This window comes from Dermacentor silvarum, chromosome 2 (assembly GCF_013339745.2).
Source record: "Dermacentor silvarum isolate Dsil-2018 chromosome 2, BIME_Dsil_1.4, whole genome shotgun sequence".
In the NCBI taxonomy this organism is placed as follows: domain Eukaryota; kingdom Metazoa; phylum Arthropoda; class Arachnida; order Ixodida; family Ixodidae; genus Dermacentor; species Dermacentor silvarum.
The window spans coordinates 11,470,831-11,487,260 of record NC_051155.1 but is presented as its reverse complement, the minus strand read 5'-3'; the positions used below and the strand labels follow the sequence as shown (position 1 = coordinate 11,487,260).

The window sequence follows — 16,430 nt, the reverse complement described above, 5'->3', positions numbered from 1 at the left end:
ATTGTGTACGTTGCTGGTCCGTAGTTCATTTCGCGCCGGTTGCTTCACGTATTAAAATAAATATTTCTTTTTAATACAAACGATTAAAACTGTGCGCGCACAAAGGGCGCGACATTTCCGACGTTTGAATTTTGCACTATTTCCCGCGCGCTCCGTACGTGACCGGCCGGCGCACTGCGTTACCGCGATAAAGAAAATAGTTCCTCAAGGAAGCTAAGCAGAAAATTTTCACACTCTTGCAAACCACAGAAATTGTTAAGAAATACCATTATATTACAAGATTTGTTAATAAATATGGCAATTCACATCTATGAAAGCGTGGATTTGTATGCGTGTTTTTGTGTGAATGCGCGCTTGCGCTGTTGACTCTTTGGCGGATTCCGGAACTTTGTGCGTGCGGCGTATATGTGCGGGTTGCGTGATGAGTTTGCTGTGTTTTCTGTGCCCTTTGCCTCGCTGTGACATCTTTGGTATATTACAACTTATTGCTCGGTCTTTATGGACTACACGGTGCCTCGAAGATCACCATGATCGCCTCCGACTCAGCCACATCGCAGGTGAGTGAGTGTTTCGAATTCGACTTGCTCGTTCATTGCGACGCTATCAGAAAAAGTGCGTACAGAGCCCGTGCGTGTCTTCCACGCGCCTCTGTGCTCGTTTTCATTACTAGTACTATCCTTCCGTTGCGAGAATTGGTTGTGCAGCACTAGATTTGTGATATTGAGCATGAAGTTTTGTCCTGATTTAACTTCACAGCGCGCTTGCGGTGACGTAAAGCAGCTATGTGGAGCCAGCTAAAACAGGGCATGTTGTGTCACGGCCGGGCTCGACTGGCGCGCACGCTCGCTTCTTGCGAACGCGCGCGCCAGTCGAGCCCGGCCGTGGTTGTGCGCGCCACGATTTTTGGTACGGTGTTCCAGCACCGATTGAAATTAGCCTTATTAATGAGCGCTCGTGCTCTGCCGTTTTGGTGGGCAGCTATGTGGAGCCAGCTAAAACAGGGCATGTTGTGCGCGCCACGATGTTTGGTACGGTGTTCCAGCACCGATTGAAATTAGCCTTATTAATGAGCGCTCGTGCTCTGCCGTTTTGGTGGGCAGCTATGTGGAGCCAGCTAAAACATGGCATGTTGTGCGCGCCACGATGTTTGGTACGGTGTTCCAGCACCGATTGAAATTAGCCTTATTAATGAGCGCTCGTGCTTTGCGTTTTTGTGGAAACAATGGGACGTGAAATAATCCGAAGTGTACTGTAATCAAGTATATTTCGTTCGCGCAACGCCGTCCATTGACGTGCATGAAGTTTCATGGCGTGTCGGGATCGGCGAAAATATGCGCGGGGCGTTTTGCCGTTCTAATGTATTCTGCTGCGCTGTTCGCTTGAGGATCGAGTGCCCAGAGTCCGCTGCACGCCGTGCGGTAGACACGCGCTGTGGTGCGATAATAATAAAGAATTGCAATGGCGTATATGTGATTCTTTGTGATAGGTGAGATAAAAAAGGGCTGATGCCAGTGAATGCTGTGAAATCATCAGGTTATGTGTGGTTTGTTTTCTACCGGTACGCGCGCGGTGAACTTTTTTTTTAACCATTATCTCCCTTCGACGCCATCGAGTACTTCGCGCTAACGCCTTCGCGTAGGCGCTCTATATTCACGGAAAAGGCAGATTCTGTGAGATGCTATGTTCTGCTTTAGTGGGATGAAACATTCAAAATAATGTCATGGTGTGAAGTTTCAGCCTTTGGCCCTTCAGTAACTGATTGATATAACTAAGTTCGAAAATCAGTAAAGGAACGAGATGCTTGGGCATATTTGCCGTGTCGTCCCACTGTGCTCCCAGTGGCATGTAAGCGTTATCGACAAATGTCAAAAATTATCAAGGCTTTTTATGAGATAGAAGCAGACAGCTATGTCAATAAGTTATTTTTGCTTTGAATTCACACACTAAAGAGGAGAGAGAGTTAAAGGGGAGCGTATCCTTGTGATCTAAATGACGCTTTGCCATAAGCTTGGAACAATGGTTTGTTGGTGGAGCAGTTCTGTGGAATACTTAGAGAGTAAGCAAACTGCAGTAGCAGCAGTTAGACGGGGAGTAAAAAATGCAACACTGGTTTTATATGAACGAGCTACCTTTAAGATGTGGCCGCAACAGTTCATGCAGTAGATGAGCAAAAATAATTTTAAAATTTAGGAGAGAAATTAAAAATAAATTATTTGCCCACCTCACACTGCCAGTGGCAAGAGCAGCCATGCTTTAATGTTTTCAATCAGTCATTTATATCCATCCATTTATGTCGGCCTAATCGTCCATGTAGATGTTTTGATTGTTGCTTTTGAGTTATCGTGGCGTCACATTTTAATACTGACATCTGTTTTCAGAATCAAAATGAGCCTGGAGACGCCACAGCCGGAATGCAAAAGGTGAATTCTTTGGCCATTCATCATCTAGCGTCACCATGATCAAATGCACTGTTGCCAGGAGAATGTATTGCTGGGAGGTATTCTCCTTAAGATTTAGTAAAAATGGTAGCATTAAGTGTCTCCTTTGCGATTTTGCATAGCCTTTGATTTGCGAGTCGATTCATTTATTTGTTGAGGTGGATGAGGCACACCCTGTCTTTGTGTCTTATGTACACATTCAGCTGAGTTGGTCTGGGACACAGCAAGCGAATCTGATGTGTAGTGGTAATATCGCATTAACGTCGACTGTTATCTTCCTGTTTGAGCTGCTTGCTACTGCTGCTTGCCAACACAAGCAGCAGTTGCCCACGATGGCGTGAAAGAGGTTCATTGAAGAATGGCACATACTCTGAGTAACATACCCAGAGATCCAAGCAGGTCCATCAGATGGTTATTAACCCACTTCCCGTCTACATAGCAGCCCTACCCATTATGCCATTGACCACCAAGTGACACAAATTGGCTGGAAAATAGTTGGACAGACACCCGAAAGTATGTGAAGTATCCTAAAAATGCTACTTGCATTAAAGTTTTCAATGCTTTGGTTTACTTACTATTTTATTTTGTACTGGGTGAATCCTTGTTTTTCTGAAGCACATGGCATCCCAACAGCATAACAAGCTATGACATTAGTTTTAGCTGTTTTTATTAGTGACATTAGTTGACATTTTAGGTCTGGAGCAGGCAGTATTTGTGTGATTTATTCGGAGTGTGGCTGTTGTGTAAATGTGCTTAAAATCCTTAAACTACCTCACTAATATTATTTACCTAAACGTGCCATTTCACATAGGTTGGAGAGGTGCTCATTCAGATGATCCTGGCACAGCTTGCCATGGTGGACCAGGCAAGTTTGCAAGGGCCTTGATTCACCATGTGTTCACTGAGGAGAACTTCATGGGCCACTTACTTCTCGGAAACACCACCACCAATAGGCAAAAAGAGGCTCTTGGCCTTATCAGGGTCAACGCTGTTATAGGCAAGTACCGTACATCCTTTTACCCATTGCATTTTTGCCTTCACATTTTGTACTTGGAATTACCAGCTTGCTATTAGCACAACAAATGACTTTCAAGTAGCCTGTGTCTGCAACTACGTGCTACAATAGCCTACTATTTGGAATGAATGTTCATTTGATCTCAAGTCTCTAACGCCTCCATACTAAAGTGCTAAATTTTAAAAGCAGCCTTAACTGCCAGAAGTGATTGGTGGCTCCAACTGACAAAGTTAGGTGTATTTGCGCATTAGTTGCACTACTTGACTGTCATTGCAATGAAGCAACTACCAATCTGTAGTACCAATCTGTGAAGTTTGCTACCAATCTGTTGCTATAGCGGGTGTGCTTAAGTAGCCTGAAAGTGTTGTTATAGGAATTGTGGAGAAGCTATGCTCAAGTGCAGTTACTGCTCAACTCGAGGGACAGCACTTCCACCAAATTTCAGCAATCAAAATGGCCCTCCAGCTCCAGATTCTGTAACGCAAAACATAGTGGTTTCACCTATTTCAACAGACCACATTGAATTAAAGTTGCTCCTGTCTTGAAGGAGGTCCATGTGGTGGCAGACAGTGGCCTTTAAGCAGAATGAGCTTAAGTTACGGGGCATAATTGTTTGGTTGTTTCGATGAAAGCAACAATAGGAACAGTTGCCAAATTCGTTGTCAACATTGCTATGTTTAGCAATGTCCATTCATTCTAGGCACTCAACCAATTAAGATCTAATTTATCACATTGTATTGCAGGATGTGGAAAAAACAAAGGTATTTATTTGACTTTTCCTCACGTTCCCATAAAATGATCAGTACTCAATAGGCCCTTGGCAGCTACTATATAAAGCTTATTACAGAACATGAGGCATGTCCACAGGTCCTAGTCTGAAATTGTTGGAAATGTCTCCTGCTTTCTTAATTCAAGGACGCACTTGCCTGTTTTCAGCGTTATTATAAACCAGTGCTCAAGTACTATGGGTTTAGATTTATCAAAGATTGAATGAGCTTTGTAGGTGTTCATGTTTAACCCATTGAGGATCACATATTTTCTGGCAAACGTCCCCCAATTTAAGTGTTATATTTTTATTCTGAATCGTTCTTCAGAGTGACCTTTCGAGAAAAAAAATGGGTAAATAATTTTTTAGGTCACAAAGTGACAAAGATTTCTTAGTGTCCGCTGTTTTACACCATGTTTATTGTAGCATGCAGGGCAAACTAGCATAATCACATTTTTTAAATGTAATGACACTCACAAAACATTAAACTAGTTGAATACTCCCAAACTACTGCAGTGATGGGCACCATAGAATAAAGAGAAAGATCAGCTTTGGAAGAAGCCAAGGGGCAACAGCACAATCAGGATTTTTGTAGAAGTCGCAGAAGGTTACAGAATCTGTAATGTGATGCTTGGGGACACTTCATTCTTAAAAGGTATGCTTATTTATATGTTCTTTCGCCGCCTCATATTTATTGTCGTGACCACACGATTTGTTTCCACCACTCTACATGCATGGCAGTGACCCTCAAAGGATTAGCAGAGCCAGTCCACTTGCATATTTCTCTTGTAAGACTGAGCATTTCTTCGTATTTCTTCTTCGCATTTATTTGTGTTAGTGTAACCAGGTCGGCGTGCAACTGCAGTAAATCCTCGTTATAAGCAGTATTTTGTTTTCAGTATAGAGGCATAAGAATGGTCATCACGATGCGAAAGTGCACTCCAGTAGCATATGAGCTTGTAAAACAAATTCAGATATACCACACTCAATTCTGGCCGCATAACCGTATTTGGAGCAACTCCTGCGAGGAAAAGTGCAATAAAGTGCTGCACATTTTGATTATGATTGTTGAGAGAACTAATTTTAGTTGCCAGTAGTCTACCTTTAAGTTTTTTCACCAACTGTATGAAGTCTTTTTTCCACCATTTTGTTCCTAAGCAAGCAATGTTCATATTTTCACACCAAGGATATTCATGAAGTTATTCTGCCACAGTGGGCTTTTCCTGTTTGCCTTCTGCATATTGTACTAAGTGGAGTCCTCCGGTGCCACTCCACTTTGAAAGCTGGTCATTCTCTAGAATTGAACTCGTGAAAACTTGGAATAAACAAAACAAATGAAACAGTTTCATTATAACAGGGCGTACTGTATATCGCACTTTTGCATGTGGAACATTGATCTTTAACGTCATGCCGTTTTTCCTTTATTACAGGCTTTACCTGTCACAAGTTTCCTGGGACAAACATGACCTACATTAGGAACACTCTGGCCTCACTTCTCGCAAGGAACCTGAAGTGTCCAGAAGAGCTCAAGTCTGTGGACAGTTCAAGTGTTGTGCACTTGCAGCCCTGAACATTTTTTTTATTATTATGGTGTTTCTGGTCACCTTAAAAGCACAAGTTGGATTGTTCAGACACAAGTACTGTGTTGTGATTAATAATTAATTGCACAAGTGTATTTCTATTTTGTATTTTAGTACATTTTTACGTAAATCTTCAATGTATTTCTACCAAAGCTAGTGTTTCTTGACTATTTTATTTCATAGGTATCTCGGGTCATTTCATGCCAAGACTGTTCCATGACGGCACATCATTTCAAGTTTGTTTGATAAAGTATAAGTAGGCCCAGTGAGAAATTTTACAGAAAGTTAGGTTTCATACGTACACCGGAAAGTGGACTCTGTGCTATTGTCAGAGTGGTTCTGTTTAAGAAGAACTACATATTAACATATGTTTGTAGTAATGGTTTATTTTGCTATTTCAAAACAGTAAGAATTAAGTGTTAAAGTTTGTTTAAATTCAGAGTGCAACAACAGTTCTCGGGCAAGGCAGCGATGTGCTTTCTTTCATGTATGCATGAAATCTGATTTCTTGTAAATTCTTTCATTCTAACTTGTTTGCGGCACTCAAAATTAAACAAAATTAGCTCATGCCAGTTTCATTTAAGGCTTCCAGCAAGTAACTAATGGCCACTGTGTATCAGATAAAAATCTTAAGTAGTCAAAGTGAATAAATCGCTTGGTATGTTGTGGCCTGCCCAGGTACCTAGTAATCATGGCAGAAAACGCAACTGGATCCTGCAACAAGCAGTGCAGCACAAGAAACTGCTGCCATGGCACAAGTTATTGTAATTACCATGTTGTTTCAGAGGTAGATAACGTTTAGCAAAATGGGCACACCATTTAACCAATAAATAAGAGTCTCAGTGGGCTCATGCAGATTGTGCCATAATTATTAAGTTACTGGCTACCAAATAGAGAAATCAAGTATATTTTAAATGGTATTTACTGTAATGCTTGTATAATATTTATTTTCTATTTCAATTTTGAGAAATGTTTTACTTTAGGGCCACGCAAATTTTACATCTCTCAGTATTCAATTTCGTTATTGTATCAAGCTGCTGGCAGTTTGTAGATTGCGTTAGGAATTTTTTGATCTCAAGGCACACATGGCTGTACAGTTAACAAATGTTTGGCTTCAGTAAACAATTCATCTAGAAAAAAATGCTTTTTGTCCACATCAATTTTGAGCTGTTGATTTTGTGAAGGAGTACTGATTTTGTGTGTTAGGCCAATTCAAAAACTGGCTTAATGGTTCTGCTAGCAGCTCTATAATATGTTTTATAACAGGCTATATCTAAAAGTGGTTTTGATCCCTAGGTGACCCAGGTCTTCAATACAGAAGTGCCTGAATTTAAGTTTGCCCCTGTCCTCTAGTATGCAAGGACCACATCAATATGGATGGCATCAGTGGTAATGCCATGAGACTCAACGTAGCTCAGCGGTATTTAAAGAAAAGTCTTATACAGTTTTCAGCACTATTCACCAAACAGCATATTTCAGTGGGCTCTCAAGTGATTTCAATAGTGACGTTCAACACTGCTCCAATAATATTTAAATGCTGTTGCATTATTGACTAACATTGCACGTTGGGCTTGTTGGTATAATATAATGGAGGCAAAAGGCGTAGTGCATCAGAAACAGGACACAAGAGGAAGAACACAGACAACACACATGTTTGGTGCTTAACGTGTGTGTTGTCTGTGTTCTTCCTCTTGTGTCCTGTTTCTGATATGTAGCAACTTTTGCCTCCATCAAGCAATATTGACGTTTAATGCTCATCCAATAATACTTCAATGGGGTTTCAATATTGATGTTCAACAATGCTTCAATAATATCTCAATGGGGTTTCAATATTGATATTCAATACTGTTTCAATATTATTTCAATTGGGTTTCAATATTGACATTCAACACAGTTCCAACATTATGTCAATAAGGTTTCAATATTGGCATTCAACATATTTCAACAAAGTCTCAACAGATTTTCAATATTGATATTCAACACATCGTCAACAGTTCTTCAATGGGCTTTCAATATTGGAATTCAACATGGTTTCAACAATCCATCAATGACTTCTCAAATTGAAACGACCCAATGATGTTTCAACAAAATGTCGCGGGCCAATTTTCAACACATGTCAACAATTTCCTCAATAATGTTTCAACAAAGCCTCAATGTGCTTTCAATGCTATTTGTTGACATTGACCAATGACTTTTCAACAACTTTTCAACAATTTTTTTTGTAAGGGAAAGTACAGAATTCAGCTCATGCTTACATCGAATCGTTAGTATTTCATAGTCATCAGTTACTACAGTAAATTGAGGGACGACATGGCAATTCTTTTTCATCGTAACAAGCAGTGCCACACCCCCGCCTCGTTTGTTTGGCCAATTAAGCGAGAATGCATTGTAACCGTCCAAACTGAAGGCCTGATCATCATTTCTGCCCCAAGTTTCAGTCAGCATTATAGCGCTAAACGTTAATTGGAATTGGTCAAGAAGAAATGCGACATCGTCTTTCTTGTGGTTCAATGATCTTGTATTAATGTGTAGCACTGAGTCACTTGTTGGGTGACGTGAGCTGACGCATTGGGGAAAGGCAAGCTCCAGATAATCCATATCAGAAATAAAAGTAAAACGACTAGAAATACAAGCAAGCGCGGTGCTCCTTCTCAACTTACGCAAGCAAAGAAGCGGTCTGTCTTACAAAAATCTTGTCGATGTCGCGCACACTTGGTATGTGCACAACAGGTGTTGTGTCGGACTGTCTAGCAAATATCTTACATTAAAAGACCACACTGATTTCCACTTCATTTCATATTTATTTTTTACCGCAAGTGCTAGCAACCTTTTTAGCGTCGGGCAAAAATGCTCATTGACGTACACTGGCGGTGAAACAGGTCTAGAACTACTTATGCCCAAGTCCGCATTAGTAAGGCGCGCCTTCTTGGCTTTCTTTAGTTCAAGTCTTTAGTTCAAGTCTCGCGCTTTACGCGAGACTTGAACTGAACAACAATGTGGCTTTTATTCTCCGTTCTACTTGGCACGCGGTGACATGCTTCCATGTCTTCTCTGGCAATTGGCTCACCGATGGCTGTACCAAGTTTGCACAGCAGGTCCCCCATTGACAGATTCATTTTCATTCTTGATGACACCTTGTATCTCCAAATTGACATTCCTAGAATATTGCTCACAGCTAGTTACCCTATGCTCTAGATCATTCAAAGAGCTTTTCAGGGTCGCATTTTCTAGGTGCAGAGCAGCATTTTCAGTTTCCAGTTGAGTGTTTTTTGCGAGAGCTTCGTCCAGCTTTTTCTTCAACTCCTCTATGTGTCATGAGCATAGTCAATGCTTTTCGTCATGCTCCTTTGCTCGGTTTTCAATTCTGTAATTTCATTCCTGAAATCTCTTTTCAGAGACTTGCGGAACATTTTAATTTCCTGCTGCATTTCCTCCCTGAACCTCTGGCATTCAATCCTTACTTCCTCTTTCATTTTTGCCATAACAAATCAGTTACTTTGTAACCCAGGAATGGAAATGAGAGACAGATGCAGCAAAACACAGAGGTACAATTGACAACTTGGCAGTTGCGAGGGAACACTTGACACCAGAATTTGCAAGAAATGCAATGCGCCTATTTGCAATGCGCCTAAATGCAAGGCGCACGGCAGCACGCAGGCGCAGCTTGGTCCACGCCAACCTTGCGTCCGAGCTTGGGTATCACCGGTGAAAAACGTAACCTGTACAGAAGCAGATAGCTTAGTACGACCTTCACAGTTCCGTCGCTACTGCCAAGTGAAGCAGCCGTCGACGGAAAGGCTCCTCTTGTAGACTGCAGCTCGTGACGTGGTAGGACGCAGCAGTAGCACGCAGGCGCACGGCAGCACGCAGGCGCAGCTTGGTCCACGCCAACCTTGCGTCCGAGCTTGGGTATCACCGGTGAAAAACGTAACCTGTACAGAAGCAGATAGCTTAGTACGACCTTCACAGTTCCGTCGCTACTGCCAAGTGAAGCAGCCGTTGACGGAAAGGCTCCTCTTGTAGACTGCAGCTCGTGACGTGGTAGGACGCAGCAGTAGCACGCAGGCGCACGGCAGCACACAGGCGCAGCTTGGTCCACGCCAACCTTGCGTCCGAGCTTGGGTATCACCGGTGAAAAACGTAACCTGTACAGAAGCAGATAGCTTAGTACGACCTTCACAGTTCCGTCGCTACTGCCAAGTCAGACTGCCAAGTCAGACGTGTCAGTCGCCAGGGTCAGAGACGAAGCCACCGTGCCGCCCTCAACTCTTCCTCCTCCTCTGAGGACGTTCAGCCCCCTCCGGTCACCCAATATCTCTACTTCTTCTGGTTTGCCCCATGTGCTGCAGTGGCAGTGAAGAGAGGGGGACATTGCCCGGATGGTGTAGGGTATAAGAAAGCCAGCCAGCAGCCACGTGGAGAACACTTTTGCTTTGCCCTAGCGTACAGGTGCATGCACGCTGAACGTTTTTATTACGTTTTCTTTGGAGCACACCCCGTAACCATGTATAAACTTCTGTTCCTTCTTTTTATGTCGCCTCGTCTTCCCTGCCGTACCCTCTGCTATGGTCAATCTGGTTCGAGCTCCGAGAAGACGCTGCTGCATGTACCTCCAAACCCCGGCCCCTAACAACTGGACGGCAGCGGTGAGATCGATCAAATCCCAACCGGCTGTGCAACTGGATGGCAATCAAAGAGATAGGGATCTACGAGCCTCGTCTACCAAGTCGCAACTGAATGGAGCGTTTGCGATTGTCTACGACGGATTCTTAGCTGCAAGTTGGTGAGTGTGGGACTTTCTTTGCTGAGTTTTGCCAAGTTTTGTTGAATTGTTAGAACAGAACGGGTAATTCGAGCTATTGTTGTCGCCTAGGTAGGTTGTGGCAAGGTAGTTGTGTACAGTAAGAGAGCAGCACTGAAAACAGCCATGAATGTGAAGTCATTGCGTAAACCGGAGTTGTTGGAGCTAGCTAAGGTGTTGCGCCTGGATGTCACTGACGCACTGCGAAAACCACATTTGATTGAGGCTATTCTTGCTCTAAAGGCTGAGGATGATGAGCTTACGGAATGCCTAGAGATCATTAAAGAGAGAGAGACGGAAAAAAGTCAGGCAGAAGAGCGTGAAAGATAGGAACGTAAAGAACAGAAAGAGCGTGAAGAACGTAAAGAGTGCGAGGAAAGGGAAGACGCACTAGAATTGAAGCGACTCGAGATTGAAAAGGAACGAGCTCGAGCAGCAGGGCAGAGGACCGATGGAAACAGTGCAGGAGAGCGCTTATCATTAAAGATGACATAGCTAATGCCGCCTTATAAGCTCGGAGAGGACATCGGTTTATTCTTGGTGAACTTCGAGTGTACCTGCGAGAAGCAAGGGTTCTCTCGCGAGTCGTAGCCACAGCGTCTGCTCACACAGTTACCGGGCGAGGCAACGGACGTAATCACTCGCTTAACCAGAGAGGAAGCTGAGGATTATGATAAGGTAAAATCCAGTTTGCTGAGAAAGTATAGCCTGTCAGCGGATGCGTTCCGGCGGAAGTTCCGCGAAATGGAAAAGGCTAGGAATTAGTCCTATACAGAGTTTGCACATAAGCTTATGTCAAACATCGAGGAATGGCTCAAGGAACAAAAAGCCTATGGTGATCACGCGAAGGTTGTTGAGTGCTTTGCACTTGAACAATTTTATAACCGGTTACCTGAGAACGTGAGGCACTGGGTTCAAAATAGGAGAGAAGTTAGCACGGTAACCAAAGCCTCTGAAATAGCCGAGCAATTTGTGACTCGTCGGGCTCGCGAAGTCAGCGACGGTCGAAAAGGCGATCTCAATTTCAGGTTCGGCAGGCCGAAGCTAGGGCCCGGAAAGAGAAAGAACGAGCCTGTAATTGATGGTAGCTCAAAATATAGTACTTCCGAGTCGGAAGGGACCCCTGGAGTTACAGCTTAGCAGAAAAAGAAATTGGAAAAGAAGAAACCCTTTGTTATAACTGCCGCAAACCAGGGCAATGTTGTGTTTCTATTGGTTGGTTGCAATGACGAGAACATGAAGCTGCTCGAACCGTATATGCACCACCTGGAGGTAAACGGGGAACCATGTCGCGTACTGAGTGACTCTGCGGATACCATGGACGTGGTTCACAGCTCGTATGTGGAACCGGAGATGTTCACGGGTGAATGCGCCTGGCTAAAGCAAGCTGTAGAAGCTCAGAGTGCATGTATTCCGGTCGCAAAGGTATCTATTAAAGGTCATTTCGGCACACTTGAGACGGAAGCTGCCGTATCAGCTATGCTTCCTCCGCAGCACCCTTACCTGTTCTCCTAAGAAATAACAATTTACGATAGGCATGAGTGGTTACTTTATCGATGTGCCAATTCCATTTGAGGTTGTTAGTTATCCACAGGCCAAGGTACTTGTATTCTTTTACTTCAGATGGAAAATTATTGTTAGCCGAGTAATTGAAACTAAGGTTATTCGTTTTCTGAGTAATGCACATAAAAACAGTTTTCTCAAAGTATCTAATTCCGTAGAGAAGCTACACCCTCTTATGATACGCACGTTAAGGGCGTTATGCTTCTAAAGGAAGACAGGCTGGGAGCTATGTTTACCTGCTACCATGTTTGCGTTGAGGACCGCGCCGCATTCGAGGCAACCGGTTTTTCGCCTCGCATACGGTCGCTCGCTGCGATCGCCGCTGCGCATGCTCCGCGAGAAATGGGAAGGGCGCGGGGAAGACTCAGTTGTGATCGAGTACGTACTGACGCTACTAGAGCGCTTAAAAAGGGCACAGAGGTTGTCAGAAGAGGCCCAGCATAGGCCCAAGGTTTATTACGACCGGACAGCCCGGACCCGTCGATTTTAAGTCGGCCATAAAGTAATTATTCTGCGACCTTCGCAGAAAAACAAGCTCGAAGTGCAGTGGGAAGGTCCCGCAAGCGTAGTCCAGAAACTGTCCGACTACTTTATAGGCCTGCCTGGAAAGCGGAAAATACAGCAGGTTTATCACTGTCATCTGCTCAAGCCCTACAGCGAACGGGAAGTAGTTGTATGCATGGTGGTTCCTGGAGAGATTCTGGTAGAACTTCCGGGGCTCGTGTCAGTCACTAATGGAGAGGCTAGCTAATTAAGGAACTAGTATCGAAAGCGTACCTGGAGCCAGAACAAATGACGGAGTTGCAGGAAGTCCTGCAAGAATTTCAGGATTTATTTGTGGATAGGCCAGGAAGGACATCGGTTCTTACGCACGACATAGAGCTCGCTTCTTCGGTGCCGGTACATTCAAAGGCTTATCGAGTGTCACCGCGCCAACGTGAGATTTTGGATACGGAAGTGAAAAAATGTTGACTCTAGGTGTGATTGAGCCTTGCGATAGCGATTACAATGAATGAATGAAAAACTTTATTTCACGAGCTTTTCAGCGCATGCGCCGGATGGAAGTGGTTCCCACTTCACGGGAATCCATATGCTGCTCTCGCCGCCTGGCCCAAAACCAACGCGCCTTTGATCCTAGTTTAGGTGCCGGACAAGAATCCGCGTCCTTGCGTAGATTACCGCAGGCTAAACGTGATCACTAAAGATCACATTTATCCTATACCAAACATCGAAGATCGCATCGAGAAGGTTAGTAGCGCCCGATTCATTTAGACACTAGATCTAGTTCGAGGCTACTGACAGGTTCCGCTCACCTAGCAGGCTAGCATATATGCCGCCTTCATATCGCCGTTGGGAACGTTCCGCCCTAAGGTCCTAAGCTCCGGTTTCAAAAATGCCCCATACGGTTTTTCAAGCCTTATTGACAATGTTTTGAGAGGACAGGAAGAGTTCACCTTGCCGTACATACACTCTTAGCCAAGTCCTGGCTAGAATCCACGCGCGCAGGCAGGAAATCAGATCAAATTACGGCCGCTGATATACCGTTCGCTAAGCAGCTCCATAGGCGGACCCCCAGAGACAGCGGCCCATTTTCAAGCGGCTCAAGTTTCGGCGCCCCAATTCCAAGCGGCCTTCAGAATAGGCGTGAGCAAAGCTATGCAGGATTTTAAGTCAAATTTTTCCTGGCTATTTGCGGCCTACCACAGGCGTGACTGCTCTGAAGGCGGCCTTATGCGTATGCGTCCCGAACGCCACTTGCGGGGAAAAAAAGCAAATTTACACTTTATCCGCAATTATCGCTGCACGTTTCGCAATCAGGAGTCACATAGCCTAATTAGAATTAATTAAATTAATTAGAGCATCGGCGCCACTAACCTCAGGTAGAGAACGCTTCCGGCGTTTTGCCGCCGCTTCCCGCGCTCTCGCCGCCTCTGGGTCCGCTTGCCGGCGTCGCGCTTGAACCGAGCATCCGCGCCACCAACCTCAGGTAGAGAACGCTTCCGGCGTTTTGCCGCCGCTTCTCACGCTCTCGCCGCCTCTGGGTCCGCTTGCCGGCGTCGCGCTTGAACCGAGCATCGGCGCCACTAACCTCAGGTAGAGAACGCTTCCGGCGTTTTGCCGCCGCTTCCCGCGCTCTCGCCGCCTCTGAGTCCGCTTGCCGGCGTCGCGATTGAACCGAGCATCGGCGCCACTAACCTCAGGTGGAGAAATCTTCCGGCGTTTTGCCGCCGCTTCCCGCGCTCTCGCCGCCTCTGGGTCCGCTTGCCGGCGTCGCGCTTGAACCGAGCATCGGCGCCACTAACCTCAGGTAGAGAACGCTTCCGGCGTTTTGCCGCCGCTTCCCGCGCTCTCGCCGCCTCTGGGTCCGCTTGCCGGCGTCGCGCTTGAACCGAGCATCGGCGCCACTAACCTCAGGTGGAGAAATCTTCCGGCGTTTTGCCGCCGCTTCCCGCGCTCTCGCCGCCTCTGGGTCCGCTTGCCGGCGTCGCGCTTGAACCGAGCATCGGCGCCACCAACCTCAGGTAGAGAACGCTTCCGGCGTTTTGCCGCCGCTTCCCGCGCTCTCGCCGCCTCTGGGTCCGCTTGCCGGCGTCGCGCTTGAACCGAGCATCGGCGCCACTAACCTCAGGTGGAGAAATCTTCCGGCGTTTTGCCGCCGCTTCCCGCGCTCTCGCCGCCTCTGGGTCCGCTTGCCGGCGTCGCGCTTGAACCGAGCATCGGCGCCACTAACCTCAGGTAGAGAACGCTTCCGGCGTTTTGCCGCCGCTTCCCGCGCTCTCGCCGCCTCTGGGTCCGCTTGCCGGCGTCGCGCTTGAACCGAGCATCGGCGCCACTAACCTCAGGTAGAGAACGCTTCCGGCGTTTTGCCGCCGCTTCCCGTGCTCTCACCGCCTCTGGGTCCGCTTGCCGGCGTCGCGCTTGAACCGAGCATCGGCGCCACAAACCTCAGGTAGAGAACGCTTCCGGCGTTTTGCGGCCACTTCCCGCGCTCTCACCGCCTCTGGGTCCGCTTGCCGGCGTCGCGCTTGAACTGAGCATCGGCGCCACCAACCTCAGGTAGAGAACGCTTCCGGCGTTTTGCTGCCGCTGCCCGTGCTCTCACCGCCTCTGGGTCCGCTTGCCGGCGTCGCGCTTGAACCGAGCATCGGCGCCACAAACCTCAGGTAGAGAACGCTTCCGGCGTTTTGCGGCCACTTCCCGCGCTCTCGCCGCCTCTGGGTCCGCTTGCCGGCATCGCGCTTGAACCGAGCATCGGCGCCACTAGCGCGGTGATTTTTTTTCGTCCTCCTTTGACCCTGTTTCTAGTGCAGTTAAAATATTTCCAATATGAGCTTCATACCTTCCTGTGCGCAAGTTCTTCAGCCGCTCACCGACCTGCTGTGTCGCGACTCCAAGACACCGCCTACCTTCCAATGGTCCCCAGAGCACTAACACTCCTTCCAGGAAGCCAAAACGCGGTTGGCGACTGCAGTGTTTCTGATTCATCCACTGCCCGACGCGCCAACTTGCCTTATGGTAGGCGTGTCCACCATGACATTGGGTGCAGTACTGCAGCAGAACGATGGCACATACTGGAGGCCGCTGGGCTTCTTCTCAAAGCGCCTGAAACCTACAGAAGCTCGCTACAGCATGTTTGGGAGGGAGATGTTGGCCATCTATTGTGCTGTCAAGCATTTTGTTTTTTTTTTCTTGAAAGCTTTTACATTTTGACTTACCACAAGCAGTTAACCTTCATTTTCAAGAATAACAGTTCCTCGTAGTCAGACTGTGAGCTTCGGCAACTTTCCTTTATTTTCGAATTTTCTACGGACATCCACCACATCTCTGGAACCGAAAATGAGGCAACGGACGCATTGTCGGGGATCGGCGCTGTGCCTGCTGGCCCTTTGGGTTTCCAAGCTCTAGCCGCCACCCAGCAAAACGACCCCGAACTGCGCCAATTGCGGGAAGAAGGCTGGTCGCTCCAGCTTGCGGAGGTGCCGCTTCCCTACAGAACAACATTGGTTCCGTGCGACACATCGCAGGCAGCTCATTGCCGGTTTGAGCCACACCAGTTTCGGCGGCCAACATTCGATTGACTGCACTGGCTAAGCCATCCCGGAATATGAGCGACGCGGAGGCTTACGACGGACCGCTTTGTCTGGCCAGAGATCAACAAAGATGTTCGAAACTGGGCAAGAAGCTGCCAAGCCTGTGAAGCCGTGAAATTGACCGGGTACACGCGTTCAGCGGTGCAGCCATTTCGACCACCAGAGAGCCATTTCGA

At 46.4% G+C, this 16,430-nt stretch overlaps 1 long non-coding RNA gene across 2 annotated transcripts; it reads left to right on the top strand.

Moving 5' to 3' along the window:
* Positions 1-438: 438 nt before the first annotated feature.
* On the top strand, positions 439-5,818 carry LOC125942903 (uncharacterized). Of its 2 annotated transcripts, XR_007465410.1 has the most exons (4): positions 439-557; positions 2,379-2,420; positions 3,250-3,444; positions 5,667-5,818. It is a non-coding gene; the product is annotated as an uncharacterized LOC125942903 (long non-coding RNA). The 2 variants fall into 2 exon arrangements; XR_007465409.1 differs by lacking the exon at positions 439-557 and having other exon boundaries at positions 1,796-2,420.
* Positions 5,819-16,430: the final 10,612 nt, after the last annotated feature.